The following is a 23,197-nucleotide window of genomic DNA, read 5'->3' as shown; positions in this document are numbered from 1 at the left end:
TTTTTCTTTATATCTCTCAATGTGAGGGAGAGGTCATACCTCTTCATCATGTATGCCCTTTGGCAAGGGACACACCCTTTCACCATTAACACCCTTTGAAAGTGTGCAACTCTTCATTATTTCCGCCCTTTGAAAGGGACACAACCTTTCACAATCAGACCTGCACTTCTTATTTAAATCAGATCTGCACTTCTGATTTCCAAATTATCCCCCTCCCAAATGAGGTTCTCTTCACAATTTTATATCTTATTGTTGAGGGAGTCACAGCTTTTCCTTCCATGTCTTTTAAACATTCATTAACTTAATTAAATTTTAATTAATTATATTCTTTATATTATAATTTAATTTTTAATATTTTAATTTTATTTTTATTATTTATTATTAAATTCTATTTCAAAGGGGGGACATTACATTTAATAATTGTTGAAGATAATAGATAAGAAGATCACACAAAACTAAACCATGTGTGACAGTGTATTGACAACAATGGCAAAAATCTTGGCATCTAAATATAGATAAAACTAAAGCATGACAAAGCAGAGACAAAATATGAAGTATGAACAGTGAGCTAAAATATAACATTGGAATATAGACCATTACTTGTCATAACAGTAAAATACCATCTCTTTGGATGGAAGCGTCACCAAAATAAAATAGATTTAATGTTTTTTATTTCGTGCATTCAAACTGAAAGGTCCTTGTGATGTGCACATTGGAAATTTTTATTTAACAAATTATTTATCTATATGTATGTACTTGTTCAATTTTGTGTCGTGAAATAATAGAATGTAAAATTGCCTTTTGTTTTGAATCAAATACACCAGCTTTCAACTCTCTGCAAGTTTGCAATTAGTTGCACATTCTATACACATCCTGATGGGTTCCCATTTGTAGTTGTACCCTAAAAATATTGTCCAATTGTGTTATTCATAAAATATTTTGCCATTTTGTAGGTTTCGTAGGTTTCACAAGTTGGCTGGAGATTGATTAAGGTTTCAAATGCAATTGAAATGTGAAACAATTGTTGAAAATCGCAGTTAACGACTTTTTGAAAAGATGTGTTTTTTTGTTGAAAAAATTATAATCAGGATTTTTGGGAGTTATTTGCTTCTCTGGTTGCACTCACTTGGGGAATTCACAAAAAATTATCAAACTGTGGAACTAAAATTCAAAATTGAGGGTAAGGAAGTGTTTCTTCAAGGTTTGTCTAATGGAACTCCAAGGGTTGTTTCTGCAAAGAGAATGAAGATTGATTTTTGTAGGGACAAGCAGATTGCGCAGTACAATGTTTAATTGCTAATGGACTTTAAACGACAAATGCACATGTTACTAACTTACTCATATAGATAGATATTTGGTCCATTTTGGATAAGCATGGTAAGGTATTTGGTGATATCAGACTAGGGCTGCCAATTGATAGGTGGTTTTAACATGTCATTGAGTTAGAGGAAGGTTCCAAGTTGGTCATCACTACACCATATCATCATCTAGGAGGTTATCAGGAAGAAATTGAGAAAATGATTAAAGAGGTACTTTATATGCGACATAAACAACCAAGCTCTAGTCCTTTTGCTTCCTCCGTGTTATTGGTGAAAAAGAAGGATGGTTCTATGAGGATGTGTGTCGATTATAGGGCAGTCAATAAAAGACTATCAAGAACTGCTATTACATCCTTAGAATTGATGAGTTGATTGATGAACTCCCTAGAACAGTATATTTCTCTAAGATTGGTTTGTATTTTGGGTTTCACCAGATAAGGATGAGGAAGGAGGATGTTCACAAGACAACCTTTAGATGTCACTTTGGGCATTTTGAGTTCCTAGTAATGCCATTTGGCTTGACTAATACTACAGATATATTCCAATCTTGCATGAATCAAGTAATTGGTAAGCAATTAAGAAAATTTCTTTTGGCTTTTTGTTGATGATATTTTGATTTATAGTAAAACTTGGGAGGACCATTTAAAACATATACATGAGGTATTGGTAATACTTGAGTATTAGCCACTATTCGCTAAGGCATCTAAATGTGAGTTTGGAATGATTGAGATTTTGTATTTGGGGCATAAGATCAATAGCCAAGGTGTCAACGTAGACGAGGAAAAGATCAAGGCGATAATGTATTGGCCTCAACCTAAGATTTTATCATACTTGAGAGGATTTATAGGAGGTTTATAGGAGGTTTTTTAAAGTGTTATCATGATTGACTGCCCCACTAACAGACTTAGCAAGGAAGGGAGCATTTTCATGGAGTTAGGAGGCACACATATCTTTTAAGAAGCTCAAAGAGGTAATGACTAATGGCCCATATTAACCATCCCTGATCTCTCACTCCCATTTGAATTAGAATGTGATGCTTCAAGAGAAGGTATTGGAGTGGTATTAATGCAAAATAAACACAGCTTTTGATAGTCACAAGCTCAAAGAATTTGAGAGGAACTACACTATTTATGAGAAGGAGATGTTGGCCATCATGCATCCATCGACAAAGCTTAGGCAGTACTTGGTTTTGTGGGATATTCATGTTGAAGACAAATCATGATAGTCTAAGGTTATCTTTGAATCAAAAAGATTTGAATGATAGGTAGGAGAAATGGGTAAGCAAGCTATAGATTTATGATTTTGATATTGAGTATGTGAAAGGAAAGAATAACATGGTGGTTGATGCTTTGTCTTGAAGGCCTCATATATGTTCTAGGAAGGATATTTCTGGTGATTGGAAAACTTCTATATCAGTAGAGCATGCCAAAGATACATTGGCTAATGACATATTGGAAGGCAAGTTGCAAGAGGAGAAGTACAAGGTATTTGAGGAGCTCATTCTCTATAATGACTGAATATATCTAGTCCCAAGATTGAAGATGAAACAAAGGATTTTGAGAGCATCTCATGATATCCGTTTGGTCGGTAATCAAGGGTGCAATAAAACATATAAACAAGTGAGATAATGATTTTCTTTAAAAGGTCTCAAGAGGGATGTCTTAAAGTATGTCAGAGAATGTATGGTTTGTCACATTTTCAGCTGGTTTGTTATAACCCCTACCAATTCCAAATAAAAAATGGAAAAGTATTTCGATGTATCTCATCACAGTTATTTCAGAATTACAAGGAAAGGATTGTATCTTTGTGGTCATGGATAGACTCACTAAGTACACTCACTTTAGTGCCATATCTTCCGAATATAGAGCCCCACAAATGGCTGATTTATTCAACCCCTACCAATTTAAAAAATAGAAAAGTATTTCGATGGATCTCATCATATTGTTTTCAGAACTGCAAGGAAAGGATTGAATCTTTGTGGTCATGGGTAGACTCACTAAGTACACTCACTTTAGTGCCATATCTTCCAAATATAGAGCCCCACAAATGGCTGATTTATTCTTTAGAGAGGTGTTTTGATTACATGGGCTGCCTGGAAATATTATGAGTGATAGAGACAGTAGATACATCAATTTATTTTGGCAAGAAGGTTTTTTGGTTGATCGGGACAAAATCAACTCTAAGCACTATTTATCACCCACGAATGGATGGGCAAACGAAAATTGTGAATAAATGGCTTGAAGGGTATTTAACGAATAATGTTTTAGAGCAACAAACAACATGGGTTAAATGGCTTCATCTTGAAGAGTATTGTTAGAATCTCATTCACATACGTCTATAGATATGGTTCCCTTTAAAGCACAATATGGTTATGAACTTATGAGGTACTACCATTTGTGGGTTTGATTCTTGTAGATAGTAGAGACCTTGGGGCTAGAGACCTGGTACAACAATGTATGGATATTTTAAATGCACCAAAAAAAAACTTTCAGCAGACCCAAAGTCAACAAAAGATGTATGCTGATCATCATAGGTTGGAAAGAATATTTGATGTTGGAGACTTGATTTTTCTAAAGGTTACAGCCTTATAGGAAATCTTCACTCAAAGGAAGTGGTGCAGAGAAGCTCAAGCTTCAATTTTACGTACCTTATAAGATTACACAAAATATAGGAGGGGTAGCCTATGAGCTGGAGTTGCCAACAAACAGTAGCTTTCACAGTGTCTTTCATGTATCTCACTCCAAGAAAGTGCGAGGACAACATATTATGCCCTATCCAGAGTTACCCCCACTTTATGATGGGGTAAATTGATTTTTGGGACCTAAAGCAATCATTGACATGAGAGAAAGGAAGTTAAGAAATAAGGTTATTCTGAAATATTTGGTCAAGTGGAAGAATCTGCCTATGGAGGTTGTCACATGGGAAGGAGCATACTCTTTGATCATTCCAATACAAAATTGCTTAAGAACAAGCAAGGATGGATTGCAATGCACCTGCCCATGAATAAATTGCCACTGGCTGCCTATGATAGGAGCGACCAAAGAGGAGTAAGTAATATCATAAAAAGTAAAAATTAATTAAGTAATGAAAGGGTTAAGGTACAAAATGAAGGGCCATGACAATTAAAAAGAAAAGGCATATAAAGGAAAATCAAACCAAGAGGAAGGCATCAATTGATCAAGACATTGTTTATTTTCCTTGTGGAATGTAAACTAAGGATCCAGTAATCTGAGGACGAAACCCCTCGATATTAGAGATTAAATGATGAAAACCCTTAATATATACTGTCAAGTTTGTGGATGAAATGTCAAGTATTAAAAGATAAATGAAAATGGTTTATACTAGTGTGATTAAACATGGAAAATCAATGCATTTCATCGGTTTGGCAAGAGATTGTAGTGCACAATGGAGATTGAAAATACATCCACATTGCACACCACACATACTTTGTCCACACATACAATGTGTAGAAGCGAAGTTCTAGGTAAGTGAGAAATGAGAGGTAGTATTTTTGCTTTTGTTTTGTGTGTTGACATAGAAGCCACTTTTTAGGATGGTTGATTAAGGTTTGTTTTCGATTTTTTTTTAATTTTTATTTTAAAATATATCTTTATGAAAGGTATTTTTTGGTGGGGTGGGGTGGTGTGATGGGCAGGTTCTTCTTGAGTGCTTTTGGGTTCACTCCGGGTTTACCCAGGGTTCTGCCTGGGACTGTGGGTTTGCCCTAGGTAAATCTCAGACCTACTAGGGTGGACTCATAGGCCTGGGAAAAACCTTGGGTAAACCCAGCCTATACACAGACTAGGATTCATACCTGGCTTCAACTGGTCTAGGTACAGATGAGGTTCTAATTGAATTTGGAAAGGCATGTTTTTTATATATTAGCAGAGCATGTGTCATCTGATTTGAGGTGGTTTGGAAGTAGTCTTAATAGAGTTGTTATAAGGTGGAAAATTTTATTGCTAAAAGAATTATAATTGCGTGATGTGGATGGTAGTTGAAATTTTCTATTAACATCTGTCGTAAGTTTTTACATTCAAGTGAAGTTACAGTGTCATCTTCTTTTTTTAAATAGATTGAATAAAGGGTTGGTTAATTGTAGATTGTACACAAATGTCCACATTAAAAAATAAAAATTGGAATATAATTCTGTGATTTTAACAGTGTTTTTAAAAACAATTGATCTTCATTTTCTATTTTTGATTAAAGCAGTTCATTGTTGGATGTTGACCTTTTGTGTTGGGGCTTCCTGAACATTTGCCAACTAAATAGGTAAGGGTCTTTGCATTCCTTTTTTTGTGTCCATGAATTTCATTTTGGGCCAGTCCTCAGGGTTCATTCTTCTGTTTTCATTTCGAATACATGGCTAGTTGGACCTTTTTAAAATATTTTGTTATAAATTGTATAATTATTCTTCTTGTATCTCATTTGTTTTGTTTAATGTTATCAGGTATTGATGACATTTCATGCTTTTTTAAATTGCAATCACTATAGACTGGATTCAAGTGTAAGCATGTGAAGCAATGATCTAATATAGTAAATATTTAACGATGATTTGCAGCAAAAATATAGTATATATATATATATATTATTGTGGATTTATTTGATAGCATCTACTAACGTTCCAATAATCGGTGGCACTTATAATTTATATTTGAAGAAATAACCTCAAAAAGATATTTAAAAGTATTATGAAGGGCACATATCAGAATATAAAAATATAATCTACAAATGACCAGTTGCTCTATACTTATATTGCATTTAAATAATTGAATTAGATTGCCAAGAAATGGTTCCCATCATGTCATATAGATTGTCTGAATATTTTTAAATTTAACTCCAATGTTATTACAAAATCTTCAATCCATGAAGAGTTCTTTTTTTAACATGAATATAGTATCTTATTCGTCACATCAAACAGCAATTTTTCTTGTTAGGTACAATCAAAATACAAGAAGAGATCTGTTCTTTCTATACATTTTCTAGCAACTTATGTGGGGCATACTTATAATTTTTCATGTTTGTCGAGTCAAACTAGTTGACATTTGATTTAGGAGAGTCTTAGGGGTTTTGTAATTTTTCTTCATGCAAAAAATATAAGTTTTGTTTGTATTCTTTTCAGGGTTTTTGTTAAAGTTTGGCTTTGCAGTTTTGACCGTAGTCTACATCAAGCTTGGGAATATGCGTGATGGTACATGGTAATTGGCTGAGTTTTGCTTGCTCCATCAAAGAAGAATGCCTAATTGACATTCTTGTGCTTGTGTGGCAATGCATGAAGAGTATTTCATCATATGGAAGCTGTGTAGTTGCACCTTTGAGCTTTATGTGTTCATATTTCATGATTTGAGGTGGCACAAAGTTCAATTATTCAAATTGTGGCTATCTTACTGTACTTGGAGAATACAGACTCATCTCATGACTTGAAGTGAAGAAAGAGGTACTGGCGTTATTTGGATTCCCAAGGTGCAGGTGTGCACACTTGCTGATATGGGGACATGATGATACTTAGTGAAGATGCAATTCTTGGCATAAGAGTAGAATGCTTTCTGATGCTTAGGAATTGATGAAAAAGGGTTGTAGAAGATAACTGTTTCACGACATTGATTTAATTGAGTTTCTTCCCTTAATGGTTTGTTTTGATAATTACCTATGCAAACCAAAGGTTTAAGGCTCATTTGAGCTGTCAGTGAGGTGGGAGGCAAAAGGATAGAGCTTGGATAGAGAATTTGAAGTAGAATTGAAGATTTGGGCAGAAGGCCCATTCCAAGGGTGAATCCAAGTAGTTGAGATTGGAAGTCAGGGGGTGTATCAGTGAGGATCTGACTGTGCATTGCTTATGGTGTAAGTGAAGAGTTGAATTTTTGTGGTATTGCTCACATTGAAAATTGTTCTGTAATCAATATGTAGACTGGTAAATAGTTCGTAGTGGAGTGCATTGAGTTGGATTGTAATACCTTGTTTTTTCTGTGGTAAGGCTTCAAGGTGATTGTAATACCTAGAAGCTCAGTGTACTTATTCTAGATGAAATAAATACATCATTTTCTCTATTCACTGTGCTATGTACTTTGAATTGTTCCTCCATTTGACTAGAGCTAGGGGTTAGGCTGCATGATTGGACAGTCTTTCGTTACCTAGCAGCTCAGCCTACTTATTCTAGATCAAATAAATATGTCATTTTCTCTATTCACTGTGCTATGTACTTGGAATTGTTCCTCCATTTGATTAGATCCAGGCATTGTTACCTAGATCTAGGGGTTAGGCTGCATGATTGGACTATCTTTCATTAGACCCTCCATCCATGACTGCATCAACATCCTAATACATTATTCTAATGAACTTCAATTTTGGCCATAAAGCTCCTGTGCTTATCAGTAGTTCGAGAATTCCTGGAGTTCCTTGGTAGAGGTTTCTGAAAAGACAAATGCAATTGTCCTTTGAAACATTACCTAAAAATTACATAATCCAAATGATATTCGATGATTAGCATATATGTTACTTTCCATTGCAAGAAGAGTTTTTATTTTTCCTTGTTTGCAATGCTGATTTAAATGTAATTTAAGAATCTATTAATTTTTTTTTGGTACTGAATTCTTAATTACAAAAGTCAGCAGAGCGATGGGGAAACGATCCTCTGCTGTGAGGACATTTGAAGCTCTATAATCTCAACATACTCTTGATCTGTTGGTGCCGTTATCAGTTGTAAATTTGTAATTACAACTGGTGATACCCAGTGTGTGAAGATTATTGATTTCATGAATCATAGCTTATACAGTTATGCCCATTTGTGATATGTAGTGTTCAATTTGCATGGCCTTATTTGCTTCATAACACTGTGATATGATGCATTCTTATTTTGGAGAAATGGACAAGTCCTTACAAGTTTAAGCAAAGACATTTTTTCATTAAAACATTATGCTCTTCTTCGATGCCAAAATTGGATTTTGTGAGATGGCTATTCATATTTTAACTTTTGTCCTTAAAAAATCATCTTTTTTTTTCAATGTCAATATCTGAAATAAGTTGGATTACCTTTATGTTCCTTTTTAAGAGACTCTCTTTTGCATTTTTAGGAACATTGTGTTGGTTCTATTTCAATTTGGTAAGAAGTGGATATTAATTTATAATCATCCAAATGCAAATCAGATAGTAATCTATCTAATAACATTTCATGTTCATACCTGTTGCTTAAATGCAGCACACCTTCCATGTCAGGTTCCTAGGTCTCTTTCATGTACGATCTGAAGATTGCTTGAACTTGACATTTCATCATTTCTGGTATGACGTGCTTCTTTCCACCCTAGTTTCCTAATAAAATCTTCATAGTATTCAATCCATGCATCTTTATTATGACAAAGTGAAAAAGAAATGGTTTGACTTCTATCTGGTTCTGTTGCACGTTTAGACTCCCAGAAGTTTGATCTATGCCTCACCAAAATGTAGGTGGTACTCTAGTTTCTTTAATTTTAGTTTATTCAATTGACTTCATGTTTTTGTCTCCAAGTTAGTGTAAATTTTTTCACTTAATTGCAACATTCGTTAGTAAGAGACATAGTGATTCCACAGTCAATATTTGTGATTGATAGTGTTTATGGATTCAAACGTGTAGATGTTCTTAGCATAACAATTCAGATTACACTCCATGGTCCATCATCAGGATGAGGAGATTCTTTAGGTAGATTACAGGATATAAGGTGTAAATTCTGGAATCTACCTAAAGAATACCTGATATTACTGATGGATGATAGAGTGTGATCATAAATGTTATGCTAAAAACTTCTAAGTAGTTTAATCTAGAAGCACTATCAACCTATGTTACCCCGCGTTTTGGGATGGGGTAGAGCGCGGATGGGGGGAAGCTTTTGTGGATGTGGATGGGAGGGAGATAGCATTGATAAGGTAATCAACATGCACATCATAGAACCTTAACACATAATATTGGAGTTGATTTGATATTTTTATTTCATAGAAAGCGACAAATAAATGAAGTATTAACAAAATTTAATTGCTTTTGGTGACAAAACATGACATATTATATATAAATTACATCAAAATGCTCAAAGGCTGCAAGTTTCAACTAAAAAAATGACAAATGTGAAATATCTAGAAATACTAATATGCAGCTGTCCCCAATCAGCCTCTCCTAACATTGCATCAAAATCAGACTGTGAGTCGTTGCCACTGTGAGAGGTTGTCACGTCCAGCTGTGCTCTTCTTCCTTCAGCTGTTTACAATTTGCGTATTGACACAAATGAAGTTTTTTGTTTTTGTTTTGAATGTTTTATTGTTGTTTTTAGGTTTAGGGATTTTGCAAAGGGGTGTGGAGGCTCTTGTGGGCACCCCCATCCCTTTATTTTTTTATTATTTTTGAGTTTTTTTTCGTAAAGCAACTTAAAGTTGCCTGTGTTGTAAGGGGCGGCTAGCCATCCTCAGCCATTTCAACCTTTTTTGCTCGTGTATTGGAAACGTTTCCAATTTTTTTATGCAGTTTTAGGGATTATAGTGGACATTTCCGACGCTTCCCCGTGTCCCCCGGACGTTTGTGATCTGGGATGGCCCAATTTTGGCCTGGTACACATACCTAGGTAGCATAGCTATCAATCAACATTATGGTACTATTAATTCTTGGGTTTGATATCTGGTTTTCAATTCTCTTCTTCAAGTAACAGTAATTTTAACAAACTACCGAAGTATATTTTAACTGTAGTTTTTTTATATTTTCTGCATAATTTCAACATGTTCAATTTTTTTGTCCACCAGGATCATCCACTCAGGGTTCTCTCTGTCAGCACACAGATGTGCTTAAAAACCCTACAATTTTTGTACTCATTGCAGTGTACAATGCCAATCAACACAGGCTTTCCTTAGTCAATCTTTTTGTCATATGTTTGTTGATGTGTGTATTTTCTAGTCTTTGGTACGGAATTACTAATTTTTAATGAATATCTTCCTGATTTCCAAGAAAAACAAGAACATTCTGCCAAAATATAAACTGACTGAAAATATAAAAATAAAAATAGGGCACCTGTATGCCCAAGATGGTTCTATGTCTGCAAATATGGCTGAAGACATATAAGAGGCCTACTAATGTCTCTTTGTATTAGATGAAAAAAGATGCTTTATATTGGCATAATCAATTTATATTTGAGTGGGAAGGAAATCTTAATTATATTGGCATAATACTTAACTATTCTAAACATCACATAGTTGTTAAACTCAATTAAACTAGTACATGGGCCATGGGCTTTAGGAAAATATATGCCATAACAGATTCTCAATGCTATTTTGGGATTATGTGCACAATATGCCCTCTTCGTTATATAGGTTTTTCCCAAAAGCTAGTAAGAACTCTACTTTTTAACCCAAGACCTCTCTACATCACAATACATAGCTTTAACAAACATACCTCATAATAGTACCTGACAAAAAACCATGAACAAAAAATAGGGGGCTTTTTCCTTACTCATCTAGCCGCTTTATGTTTTATGCTTCCATTTGTGTGTAATTTTGGTAGGTTTGGATGCTTTCTAATGATCTTGTTCTTCACTATTGCTCCTCCTCTTATAGACCCGTTCATTTCACCTCAAATGTGATATTACTCTATTCTTTTACATCTTTACATCTTTGAACGAACTTTTATTTATAGGCTTTGACACATGGTTGTTGTTTGCATTCATATATGCAGCTCCATTTGCAGCACTACACACACCTACCTTATTGTTGAAGCATGACACATGAAACATGTGTATCTTCCCTTTGTTTGAGATGTCCAAGCTCTCATCAATGATCTGTCATATTGGCATGGGTTCATCTTGGTGCTAAAATAGCCTTCTTGACCCTAATGATGACCTCATCGAAATAGAACATGGGGGATTTTTTCCCATCAACTATTTTTAAAACTTTAACCAAAGACTCTAAAATTTGCACCAACCACCAAAAAATCAAAAAATATGTGGCCTTAGTCTTAGACTCGACCCTCTTGGTTGACACAAACATTTTCTTCAAGCATAGTAGCAAAAATTGTTCTTGGGAATAAATTGGCAAACCAAAGATATTGATTCTTTCAAAGAATTGTGATTTTTAGGAATCGATTAGGTTTAGGGCTAGGTTTTTGAAAAAAATTGGGTTAGGGTTCTGTAAATTTTTATGCAAAAATTAGAAAATTACAAGTTTATTATTGTATTTCTTTAGTTCTTTTAGCTTTTGTAAGCCACGTATCAGCAGTTTTGGAAAATCTAGTGTTGAAACTTCCCAAATTTTAAGGGATGCTTCTAGGAGACTATGGATATGCAAAGAAACGTCATTTGAAGTCTCCTAATGTTTGGAGACCTCCCCTTGTGGGTCTTTGATACGTGAACTTGTTTTTGGTGTGGGAGATGATTACAGTAAGTGTGGGTGGTTAAGTTAATTGGTAACTTTGATTAATGATAACCCTAAACAAAAATTAGTTAAGAGTTAGCTGTTAAAATTAGTAGAAATTTTAAGTTATTAAATCCCAACCCTAGTCCTTAGCTAAATATAATTTTAGGTTAGGGTTTAGCTTTTGGGTTTAAGTTTAATGTTATACATTCAATTTTATATGGTAGAATCTTAATAGAAAAACCCTTGGCCTAATAGTTAGGTTTAATGTTTAAAGCCTTGAGGGTTTAGTTCCTAGGGTTATATGTTCAAATTTAAATCAACTCTGAATCTGCTCCCGAAAAATCAAAATCTGCATTGTAAAAGTAGAGATAGAACAAAAAACGGTTAGTTTTAGAAGAGAAAAGAGGGTGTGCAAATTAAAGTATGATTTTCTAAAAAATTGTGATATTGAGCATCAAGATTCATGACCAAGGTCACAAAAACAATGGTGATCGTTTCTAAATTGAATTGCTGACTAGATTGAGCTGCAGTTATTCGTGTGTTTTTAAAGATATTTGCCACTATTGTATAAACATTTGCTAAATTGGTCCACAATGATAAACAAATTTTGGATAAAGGGGGACATGGAGATAGGTTTTGGGAGAATAATATTTTCCTCGATTTTGGTGATGATATTCAAAATATAATTAAAAAACTAAAAGCAGCTGAAATTTTTAAAGTAAATATATTGTGTTGAATTTGCAATGCCAATCCTCTCTCTTTCACTTTTATAAGGGTTTTAAGCTATGTTATTAGGTACCGATTTTAGCCTGGGTACACATACTGGTATGGTCTTGGTATTGGTATGGTTTGGGTTCATCCTTGGGCAATTGGCTTCCTTGTAGGTCCCTCAATGAAGGACCCGCAGGGAACCCAGGTGCTCGGGTAGTACCTTGGGCATACCCAACAAGACTCTATGCGAATATTTGTGAAAATTGTAGATGTTTATCTCGCTTCAGATAAATTCTCTCTCCTTTCTCTTTTCCTTTCTGTTTTTTCTGGACTTTTGTCTTGATAGCATCAGTTATTTTAATAATGTGGATACCAAATCTTGTGGTTTTCTTTTAGTAGATTGAAATGCTAAGCATTAAGATTGTCCTACTCAGGAATCTTTTTTGCTGATATATATTTGTTTGAGATCCCTTGGTGAAAAGAGAGAGGCTATAGGAGGTGCATGCCTACAGATTGATTTTGAAGAGTTTGAACCCTTTCTAGGTGTAAATGTTATACTGGTGGCATGATAAACATCTAGAATTTTCACTAATATCTGTTGATTTTCTACAACTATAAGCATCATTGTTCTTATAATTTATAGTTTTGAACAAATATATATTTATATATTCTTGTACCCATAGCCAAGGGAATAAATTCCATATCGTTGTACTGCATAAATGTTATGCTGCTGGCAAGATAAACATCTACAATTTTCACAAATATCTGTTGCTTTTCTACAACTATGAGCATCATTGTTCTTATAATTTATAGTTTTGAACATATATATATTTATATATTCTCGTACCCATACCCAAGGGAAAAAAATTCCGTACCGTTGTACCGGGTTAATGTTATGCTGGTGGCATGATAAACATCTACAATTTTCACAAATATCTGTTGATTTTCTACAACTATGAGTATCATTGTTCTTAAAATTAATAGTTTTGATATATATATATTCTCGTACCCATACCCAAGGGAAACAAATTCCGTACAGTTGTACTGGGTTCCAATACCCATACTCAAACCAGTAACTTAGGTTTTAAACTTTTTTTTCCCAAGAAGTTATTTAGATAAAGTTATGTGCCAAATGGAGCAGGTTGTCCGGTCCTGATAAAAGGGGACCTCTCCACCAAGTTTTGGGGATGTTGGGAATGACACCTTAACCTCATGAATGCATCCTCATTGAACACTGGTAATTTCTTTTACATTGGCAAACATTCCACAAAATCAATGTAAATGCTTTCTAGTCTAAAAGGAATCTGAAGTGGCATAGACCACCTCAACTTTCCATTGTGTAGCATATTTGGTCGACACAAAAAGTTGAAAACACATCCCCTTATGAATGTAGCAATAACATCTTGCATTTATGGCCAAAATATATACATATTTGTAAATTCGCCCAAACTCTCTGCTACATGAAGTAACCATTAAAATTTGATGTATGAACCAAAGGAGCGTTAATCATTTGGGGAATTAATCGGCAAACCAAAAGTATAAGATTTTTTGAAAAAATCGGAAAAAAATCGGGAAAAATTTGGATTTACAAAAAACGTAAAAAATTGAAGAAAAACAATCAAAAATTACCTTTTTTTTATATTTAAGGGCATTTCCATAGCATTGAAATATTGTAAGCAAATAAAATAGAGACTTCAGTACATGAATTGTAGAAAATAGATTTTCTTTGTTTATATTCATATTGCTGATTACATTGCGCAAAACATACCACAATATAAATAATAATTAGATGGTGATAGTTGTCAAAATAGATTAAATCATTCAGGGACACATTATACGTCATCAAATAGTCAAACATTGATACACCGCCAACAATAATATGAGTCACTTTGGCAATCTATTTTTTAATTAATTTTATGAATTAATATTTCTGCAAATAAATTTGAAATATAAAAAATAATAATATTAAAAATAAATAATATTTTTTTATTTTTGTTTTAAAAATACCACTTTTAATTTATTATCTATCAAATCTTATAAAACATAAAAAATAATATAATCAAATTATAGTCTAGTAAAAAGGATTCGTTGAAACTAAGTAGCGTCAGTCAGATAAATGATTGAATTAGAGACTTCATTTGTCTCTCATTCATTCATCTACCTTATCGATGAAATTACAAAACAAATGGCAGACTTTATGTTGATCAATCAATTTGATTGAATAAACTTGTTATAATCATCTTCATATATATTTCATGATTTCAAGTACCGATTTGCATATATTGATACTTAAACAGCATATACAAACTTGCCATTGATCGTGTTATGATCATATTACTTATGCCATGATCGTGTTCATATTATTCAGATCAGATCGTATTAATATTGCATATCATAGTTATCGTGTATGATAACTATCACCGATTTTGGTTATCAATTTGCACTTATAATAAACCGATTGTTATCAGGTTAATCAATAATCATTAGCATCTGAAATGACACCGATTGGTATCGGGTATAAACAAAGTTTGTTATTATTTGTTATGAAACGACATCTACTTCATATGATCAAGACATGTCTTGATCGGACATGTCAAGAGACATGCCCGGTCAAGGCATGCCTTGATCAAAGGTTATTTACATATATATATGCCATTCGAGTGCTGTAGAAAGACATCGAAATCAATTAATGTTCTATACAGCGATCTGCAATAAAAAGGAAATTACGATCAGTAACCAGCAATAAAATATTAAATATGGTGGTGTTCTGATTTCTTATTTGAGGATAATGATGGCGGCGCTGCGTGCGATGGGAGCCGAGCGCGGGCTAGGGCATTGCAGCCCTAGCTCGTAGGCGGTCCTGTTGGCTGGTGCGGCGGCGTGTGGGTGGACGCCGCGGATAGGGGTGCTGCTGTGGGAAGTGTTGGCGTCGGGGCTGCGGGGGAAGGTGGTGTGGTGGTTGTGGGGGGAGGCAGGTGCTGCGGGTGGCAGTGGCTCGGGGCCCCTGCGGATCTGCAGTCTGTGCGTGGGGTAGGGTTGGGGGAGGCTCAAGCTTTGCGGTGGGGTGAGGGTGTTTGCTGCATGCAGGATTCAAAGTCTTTGGCCAGCTCCCTTCGAAGGGTGGGCTCTCTGAGCGGTGAGATGCATAGATCTGGTGGTGAGGCCTCAAAGGCGCCTCACGATATGGAGCTTCGGGTTGTGGGGGGTTTGAAATCCCCATCCCATAATTTAAAGACCTATGATAATAACCTTTTTGCCTCAGAGTCCGGGGCTGGAAACGTCGGGGGTTCGCGGATTTCGAAGATTAATGGCTGCCTGGAGAAGTGTAGCGAGAAACCTAGGGTGAGTATTCCTTTGGAGATGATAGCGGAAGATGTTGATTACTTTTCCAAACATTTGTTATATTGCAAATTTTTGGGGATGAGAGTCTCTCTGCAGTTTTTGGAAAATTGGGCTTAGAGAACCTGGGCTCCGGAAGGGGAGATGGAGATCATGTTACTAGCAAACAACTATTTCATGGTTACCTTCAATTGCATGGAGGATCGAAGTAGGGTTTTTGAAGGAGGACCGTATTTTTACAACCAAGTGGGATTGTTTATCAAACCTTGGCATGTAGGGTTCAACCCTTTGGAGGAATTCCCAAATAGGGTCCCAGTGTGGGTCCGCTTACCGCGACTTCCGGTGGAATGTTGTCGAGAGGATGTGCTTCGGATGCTCGCTTCAGTGCTTGGGAGGCCGGCTGGTGCATCCTCGCAAGCCCTGGGGAGAAGGGTAATGACCTTCGCTTGCATCTGTGTTGAGATTGATCTTAGTAAGCCTTTGCTAGATGCTATTGATATGTGTGCGGGTTCTTATTCTTGGGTTCAGCAACTGGATTATGAGACTTTACCTTTTCGGTGTCGCCTATGTCATGAGTATGGTCACTTGCAGCGCAAGTGCCCTAGGTATAAACCAATGGTGCAACAGTCTCAACAGCCGACCCGTAACACATATGGGGTTGATAAAAGAAAAGCCACCATGATTGGGGAAGCGGTGGGTAGCGGTGGGTATTGATGGTATTGTCCTAGTTAAGACAAAGAACAGGAATCGGGGACAAAAGAGGCCCTTACAGGTGAGACAGGTGGAGGATACTTTCAACAGATTTGAAGCTCTGGACGACCTCAGCCAGCAGGAGGTAAACCCTGGGCTGACTCCTTTGAATCAGGGTGCTCCAGGGTTGGCAGATGATAGTGTAATTTGGGACTCAACCCATGCTTTACAAATTGTGGGGAGCCAGCAAATGGAGATGGATCAGCCAGGTGTAGCCCAGTTGGGATCCATACCTAGTGCTGTAGTGGAGTTGGTTGGGGGGGAGGTTTCTCCTTCTGCTCAAAAAATGGAACCTGCTGGGGCCAAAAGTAACAAGATGGGTGTACACTTGGGTCTCCACCAGAAGGACATTAAGAAAGGATCATCGGAGAAGAGTTCTAAGGCTGGAAGAAAAAAGGACTTACAGAAGACCAAATTGATGGGGGAGAATTTGGTTGGGTCAGGGTCAGTAAAGACTCTGGATTCGCACTTTTCCAATCCCCCTAAATGGTTGTTTTATCATGGAATGTGAGTGGCTTGAATAGTGGCCCTAGACAAAAAGCTGTTCGGGAGTTGCTAAGGAGCCATGCTCTTGATATCCTTTTTTTGCAGGAGACAACTTTCTGTGGAAAGTATGATGGATTTGGTGCCAAAGATTTGGGGGAGAAGCCAGTGTCAGTGTATTGGTGCTGTGGGCTCCTCAGGAGGGGTGCCCTGTCTTTGGAACCCTCTAACGATTCGTCTTGACTGGTGGGTGGCTTCTAGATCTTCGTTATCCGGGGTTGTCTCTAGTCTTGAGACTGGGGAATATATATCTTGGCTACTAACATCTATGCCCCCACTGATCTTCAGGGTAAGCAAAATTTATGGGCCCATATCTCTGGTATGCGGAGGCTGGCCCCTTTGCATCCTTGGATTATGGCGGGCGATTTCAATGCCATCCTTGAGTTGAGTGAGAAAAGGGGGGGTTATGCGGTTAGAACCTTCGTCTTTACTTTTTCGAGATAATATAGCTTTGTTGCATCTTGTTGACATTAAGCTTGGTAATGGTCTGTTCACCTGGAACAATAGGAGGATAGGGGAGTATTGGATTGTGGAAAGGTTGGATCGTTTTCTGGTTTCTAGTTTTTGGATTGGTGGGGAGTGGTCTACTAGCTCGGAGATTCTAGATTGGAGAGGATCCAATCACTGACCCATCAAGTTGGTTTCTTCTTCTGCTCGGGTCGCTCGCTCTCCTTCTTTCAAATTCCAACTTATGTGGCTTCGGGATTCTTGCTTTGCAGACTCTTGTTGCAGATTGGTGGAGACAAGGGAGGCCGGCCTTCGACACTGCTATGTATACTTTTGCCAAGCAATTGCAATTTGTTAAGTTTCAGCTTAAAAAGTGGAACTGTCAGGGCTCTAGAGGAATGGGAGCTTAGGGAGGAAATATACTGGAAACAGAGAGCTCGTATTGATTGGCTTCAAGAGGGTGATAAGAACACTGCTTTCTTTTCAACTCGGTGAAAGCTAGAAGACATGGAAATGCCATTCCGGTTCTGGTTAATGATAGAGGTGAGCAACTTTTATCATTACAGGAGATTTCTAGGGAGTCTTTACTTTATTTCCGGGCCCTCTTCAGGGAGGAGTCTAAGGGGGAAACAGTGGAGGAGAATCAAGTTCTTGATTGCATCCCTTCTCTAGTTACTAGGGAGATGAATGAGCAGCTTATGGGTCCCATTTCGTTGGAGGAACTTGAGAGGATTGTTTTTCACATGAGAAAGGGAAAGGCCCCTGGTCCGGATGGGTTCCCGGTTGAATTCTTTCAAGAGTTCTGGGATATTATCAAATTGGACTTATGGGAAGTAGTTCAGGAGTCCCAGAGGAATAAGCAGATGCTTCGGGCGTTGAATGCAACTTTCATCGCACTCATCCCCAAGTGTGATGGGGCTGACCGGTTAGGCCAATTCCGACCCATCTCTCTCTGCAATGTGATTTACAAGATTATCTCTAAGCTGATAGTAGATAGGTTGAAAAAGTGTCTGGGGGATGTTATCTTTGAGGAGCAGAGTGGGTTTGTGGAAGGGCGCCAAACCTTGGACGGGGTGGTCATAGCTACAGAGACTATTCACTCTATGGCAATTTCCAAGGAAAAAGCTATGTTCATTAAGTTGGATATGGCCAAGGCTTACGATACAGTTCATTGGTCCTTCCATCAGAAGATTCTTAGGCCGTTTGGCTTTGCTGACGAATGGATCCAATGGGTAATGAGCTGTGTGACGTCTACATCTTTCTCGGTGCTAATCAATGGCGATCATACTGAGCTGTTTGGTGCGTTTAGGGGTCTTCGCCAGGGGGACCCCCTATCTCCATACCTATTCATTCTTCTGGCTGAGGGCCTGGGGAGGTTGATTAAACATAATGTGGGTCGAGGATTTATTCAGGGATGGAGCTGGGGTAATGACTTGCAACCGCAGTCTCACTTGCAGTTTGTTGATGACATGGCCCTGATGGGTCTTGCTCGGATCAGAGAGGCCACTAATCTGAGAAAGGTTTTGGATGTTTATCTTGCAGCCTCGGGCCAAATGATTAATGAGGATAAATCTTCTATCCTCTTTTTCAACACTCTAGGTCCTATTCAAAGGAGGATTTCTCTTATTCTGAGATTCCAAGTTGGCTCTTTGCCCTTGACTTATTTGGGTATTCCTATTTCTCCTGGTAACCCTCCTAAGGACTCCTTGCAGGGCATCTTGGATAAATTTCGCTCGAAGGTTGATCACTGGACTAATAGATGGTTATCCTTTGCTGGGAGGGTTCAGCTGATTTAGTCGGTGGTTCAGGCTCATCCGACTTATCGTTGTATGCTTCAAGTGGCTCCTAAGTGGTTCTTGAAGGGATTGGACTCTTTGGCTAGGCAATTCTTATGGGCAGGTAGCCTCTCCTCCTCCAAATGGAGTCTTGTCAATTGGGAGTTGGTGTGTAGCCCGAAGCAGTTAGGGGGGGCTTGGTTTAAGGCAGTCTATCTTATTTGGGGAGGCTTTGGTGGCTAAACTATACTGGAGGTGGTTTGTTGAGCAGGATCGTGGCTGGGCTAGGATTTTGGCGTACAAATATATGCACAAGATCCCGATGGAGGAAATTCCAAGATATCCGCTTGAGGGTAAAGGTTCAACGATTTGGAGTACTCTTAAGAAGGGGGCCTCCCTTGTTAAGGAAGGTCTCTTTTGGATTTGCAAGAGGGGGGGAAGAGGTCCTATTCTGGAACGACTCTTGGGATGGTTACGCCCCCATCTTGGATCAGTTTCCCAACCTTGGGACTCTCTGCCAGAGGTTTTTGGAGGCGGGGTGGTCTAGGGTGAGTGACTTCAAGGCTGTGTATAGGTGTGGGCGGCTAGAGATGGAGCGGTGGAAGGCCCCTAATGAGTGGCCGATTGCTGGGATGGAGGAAGAGTGTGCGGAGTTGTATGGCATTCTGGCGAATAGACACTGTAGTTCTCTCAAGGGTAGGGATGGACTTGCTTGGCTCCTGAATCCTAAGGGTGTCTTTATTGTTAGCCAGTTGATATCGGGTATTGTTGAACCAGAGACTTGAGGGAAGAGAGGTGTCTTGGTGGAAACAGGTGTGGAATAATCTTTCTTGGCCAAAGTGTAATTGCTTCGCCTGGACTTTAATCTTTCTTGGCCAAAGTGTAATTGCTTCGCCTGGACTTTGGCCTTGAACAGATGCCTAACCTGGGACAATATCCGGAAGCGAGGATTTTTGGGGCATTCCATTTGTGCCTTGTGCGGTAATGGGAAGGAAGATTCCTCACACCTGTTTTTCAGATGCCCCTTCTCTATGCTTGTATGGCACTATTGGTGGGGGGTGTGGAAGCATCCTTGTGTTCACGTGGATTCACTGGTGGAGTTTTGGAGCAGCTTGGGCAAACCTCCTATCTTCTCCTTCCTCCAGACTGTCTAGTACATTGGGCCCATCTTCATTTTGTGGCAGATTTGGCTCGAGAGGAACAGGAGGATCTTTCGTGAGGTCAGACTGATGGTTCAACAGGTGTGGAATAGAATCATAGTTATGATCAGGGAGACGGTGGAAGCTAAATGTGAGGTGCATTTTCCTTTGAATAAAGACGAGGCGGATATTGTGAGCAGGTTGGGGCTACAAGAATTGTTCCCTGCCTCAGCTTGTGTCAGGAGAGGTAGACGTTCTTTGAAGAAGGTTCAAAGGATTGGAAGATGGATACCTCCTCAGGATGAGATTATCAAAATTAATACCGATGGCTCCTCTAGGGGTAACCCAGGCCCTGCTGGGATTGGTGGTGATGGTAGGAATTGTATGGGGGAGGTGGTCCTCTTATTTTCGGTTCATAAAGGGTGGCATTCTAATAATTTTATGGAGGGCTTTGCTATTCTCTATGCCTTGGAGTGTGCTTGGGAGTTGGGTTGCAAAAAGGTTATCTGTGAATTAGACTCACAAATTGTGGTGAACTTGTTGACAGAGCAGAAGGTGAGTGGGGTGCATTGGCATTTGGCAGAGATTGTTCGTCAGATTCTTCATATTAGCTTGGCTATGGAGCAGGTGTCTTTCATCCATATTCCTCGTGAGTGGAATAGAGCAGCAGATTGTTTGGCCAAGTGGGCCTCAGAACATGGTAGTGACTGGAAAATTGAAGGGTGGGATCATCTGTCCTCGGATTATTGTCAAGACCTGCAGAAGATTCTGGCTGAGGACTTGGATGGGTATGAGATTGGCTGATTTTGGGTTGGGCTTGTGGTTCTTTTATAGGGCCTTGGGGCCTTGGGTCTCTTTGTAATTCATGTGTCTGATTTTCAAAAAAGTTTTTACCCCCTTTTTTTTCAAAAAAAAAATATTGAATATATCTTCATCTAAATATAGAAAGAAAGTCTTCTTGGAAAATAAAAGATAGACAAAATCTATAATCTTTAGATTTTGAACATAAATTTGAATATCATTTACATGGTATCAGAGCCAGGGTAGGAAGAACTTGAGGCATTCAAATTTGAGAAGTTCAAATCAAAGGTTATAAACATCACATTTCTCCATGGCCGATGCTATCAGATTTGAGGATAGACTTGAAGAGGTAGATAATTTCTCAGCATGGAAATTCAGAATAAAATTGATCCTAAGAGAAAATAAAGTTGAATCTTTTATAAAAGATGAATCCAAAGAACTAGAGAATGACCCCGACAAATAGGCATGGATTGAAGGGAATGAAAAGGCTATGAAGATCATAGTCGATGGAGTTAGAAATCGTATTATGCCAATCCTGACAAAACATGAGACTGCCTACCATATGTTCAAATCACTCGAAAGCACATTCGAAATAAACAATGCAAGTAGAACCTTGGCTCTAAAGAGGGAAATTAATCATATAAGTATGAATAAAGGAGAATTAATCAATGCATATTTTATGAGAATATCAGCACTAAAGGATGAATTGGCAACACTTGGATATGAGATCCAAAGCAAAAAGATAACACTTATTGCTCTAGATGGTTTGCCTAATACATGGGAAACATTCGTTCAAGGCATTAGTGCAAGGGCTAAATATCCTAACTTTGACCGGCTAAGATCATATTGTCTTCAAGAAGAGTCAAGACTAAACAAGAAAGGCATCAAACAAAAGAACATAGATGAAGATCTCCATGTCCTAAATGTGAACTCCCACAAGAAAAGCAAGAAGAAACACTTCAAGAAGAGGAAGAACCACCGTGAGAAAGGTTCATCTAAGAAAGATGTTTCCCATATTCAATGCTTTAGATGTGATCAATATGGGCACTATGTAGCAAGATGTCCAGATAGAATTAAACAACAAGCTACATTTGCAAAAGTGAAAAAGAATAAGGAAGAGCACGATTCCGAGAAACATGTATTCTACACTGCTCTCTCCAACCAAGTATCCAACAAATCTATCACCTGGATCATAGACAGTGGGTCTTCAAGACACATTACAAGGTATAGAGAACTATTGTATTCCATGTTAGAAGAGATTGATGAAGAGGTAACTATTGGTGACGACTCTACACATCCAGTGAAAGGCATTGGTACCTGCACCATAAAGTTGAAGTCAGGTATGTCTCTCCAACTCACCGGAGTTCTTTTCGTTCCAGGCATCAAAAGGAACCTAGTCTCTGTTTCTACACTTGAAGATGATGGGTATAGCGTAACCTTCATGAATAGCAAAGTGTTGGCATGGCCAAAGAATTCTTCTATCAAGAAGGCTATAACCATAGGGCATAGGAAAGGCTATTTGTAAGAGGTATGTACTGAACCTAACCTAGCTCTACTTCATGAGATTGCAGATTCTAATGAAATTTGGCATAGAAGATTAGGACATTTAAACTTTCATGCTCTATATTCAATGGAAAAGTTAGTCACCAGTTTACCTAAGTTAAAACAATACCATTCAGGTACATGTAAGGGGTGTGCCCTAGGCAAGAATACTAAGAGTTCCTTCAGAATAGTTCTAGTAAAACAAGCAATGTCTTAGAACTAGTTCACTCAGACCTATGTGGGCCCATGTCCGTACCTTCATTAGGAGGGTTTCTATATTATGTAATATTCATTGATAACTTCTCCATGAAGACCTGGATCTACTTTCTTAAATGTAAAGAATCTGAAGAGATCTTCAAGAGATTTAAGGAATTCAAATCTCTCTCTGAAAACTCTTCAGGAAAGAAAATAAAAACCCTAAGAACTGATAATGGGAGGGAATATACCTCAAACATATTTAGGGAATTCTGTA

General features: G+C 37.7%; 1 protein-coding gene across 19 annotated transcripts in view; it reads left to right on the top strand.

The window, feature by feature from the left end:
* LOC131043555 (protein ENHANCED DISEASE RESISTANCE 2) overlaps nt 1-23,197 on the top strand; it is a 138,214-nt gene that overhangs the window by 77,243 nt on the left and 37,774 nt on the right. For 5 of the 19 annotated variants that reach the window (XR_009105547.2, XR_009105553.2, XR_009105541.2 and 2 more), the window contains one exon: nt 5,532-5,591. The exons of 2 other annotated variants lie outside the window; for them this stretch is intronic. The gene's annotated coding sequence lies outside the window, so the exon portion shown is untranslated. Of the gene's footprint in view, nt 1-5,528; nt 5,592-5,769; nt 5,984-6,441; nt 7,367-8,514; nt 8,595-23,197 lie in introns of those variants that run through there. 12 more of the 19 variants (XR_009105545.2, XR_009105543.2, XR_009105552.2 and 9 more) reach the window with 9 other exon arrangements.

The sequence above is a fragment of the Cryptomeria japonica genome, chromosome 2 (assembly GCF_030272615.1).
Source record: "Cryptomeria japonica chromosome 2, Sugi_1.0, whole genome shotgun sequence".
Classification (NCBI taxonomy): Eukaryota; Viridiplantae; Streptophyta; class Pinopsida; order Cupressales; family Cupressaceae; genus Cryptomeria; species Cryptomeria japonica.
Note: the sequence above shows the minus strand (reverse complement) of the source record. Positions and strands in the feature narration are given on the sequence as shown.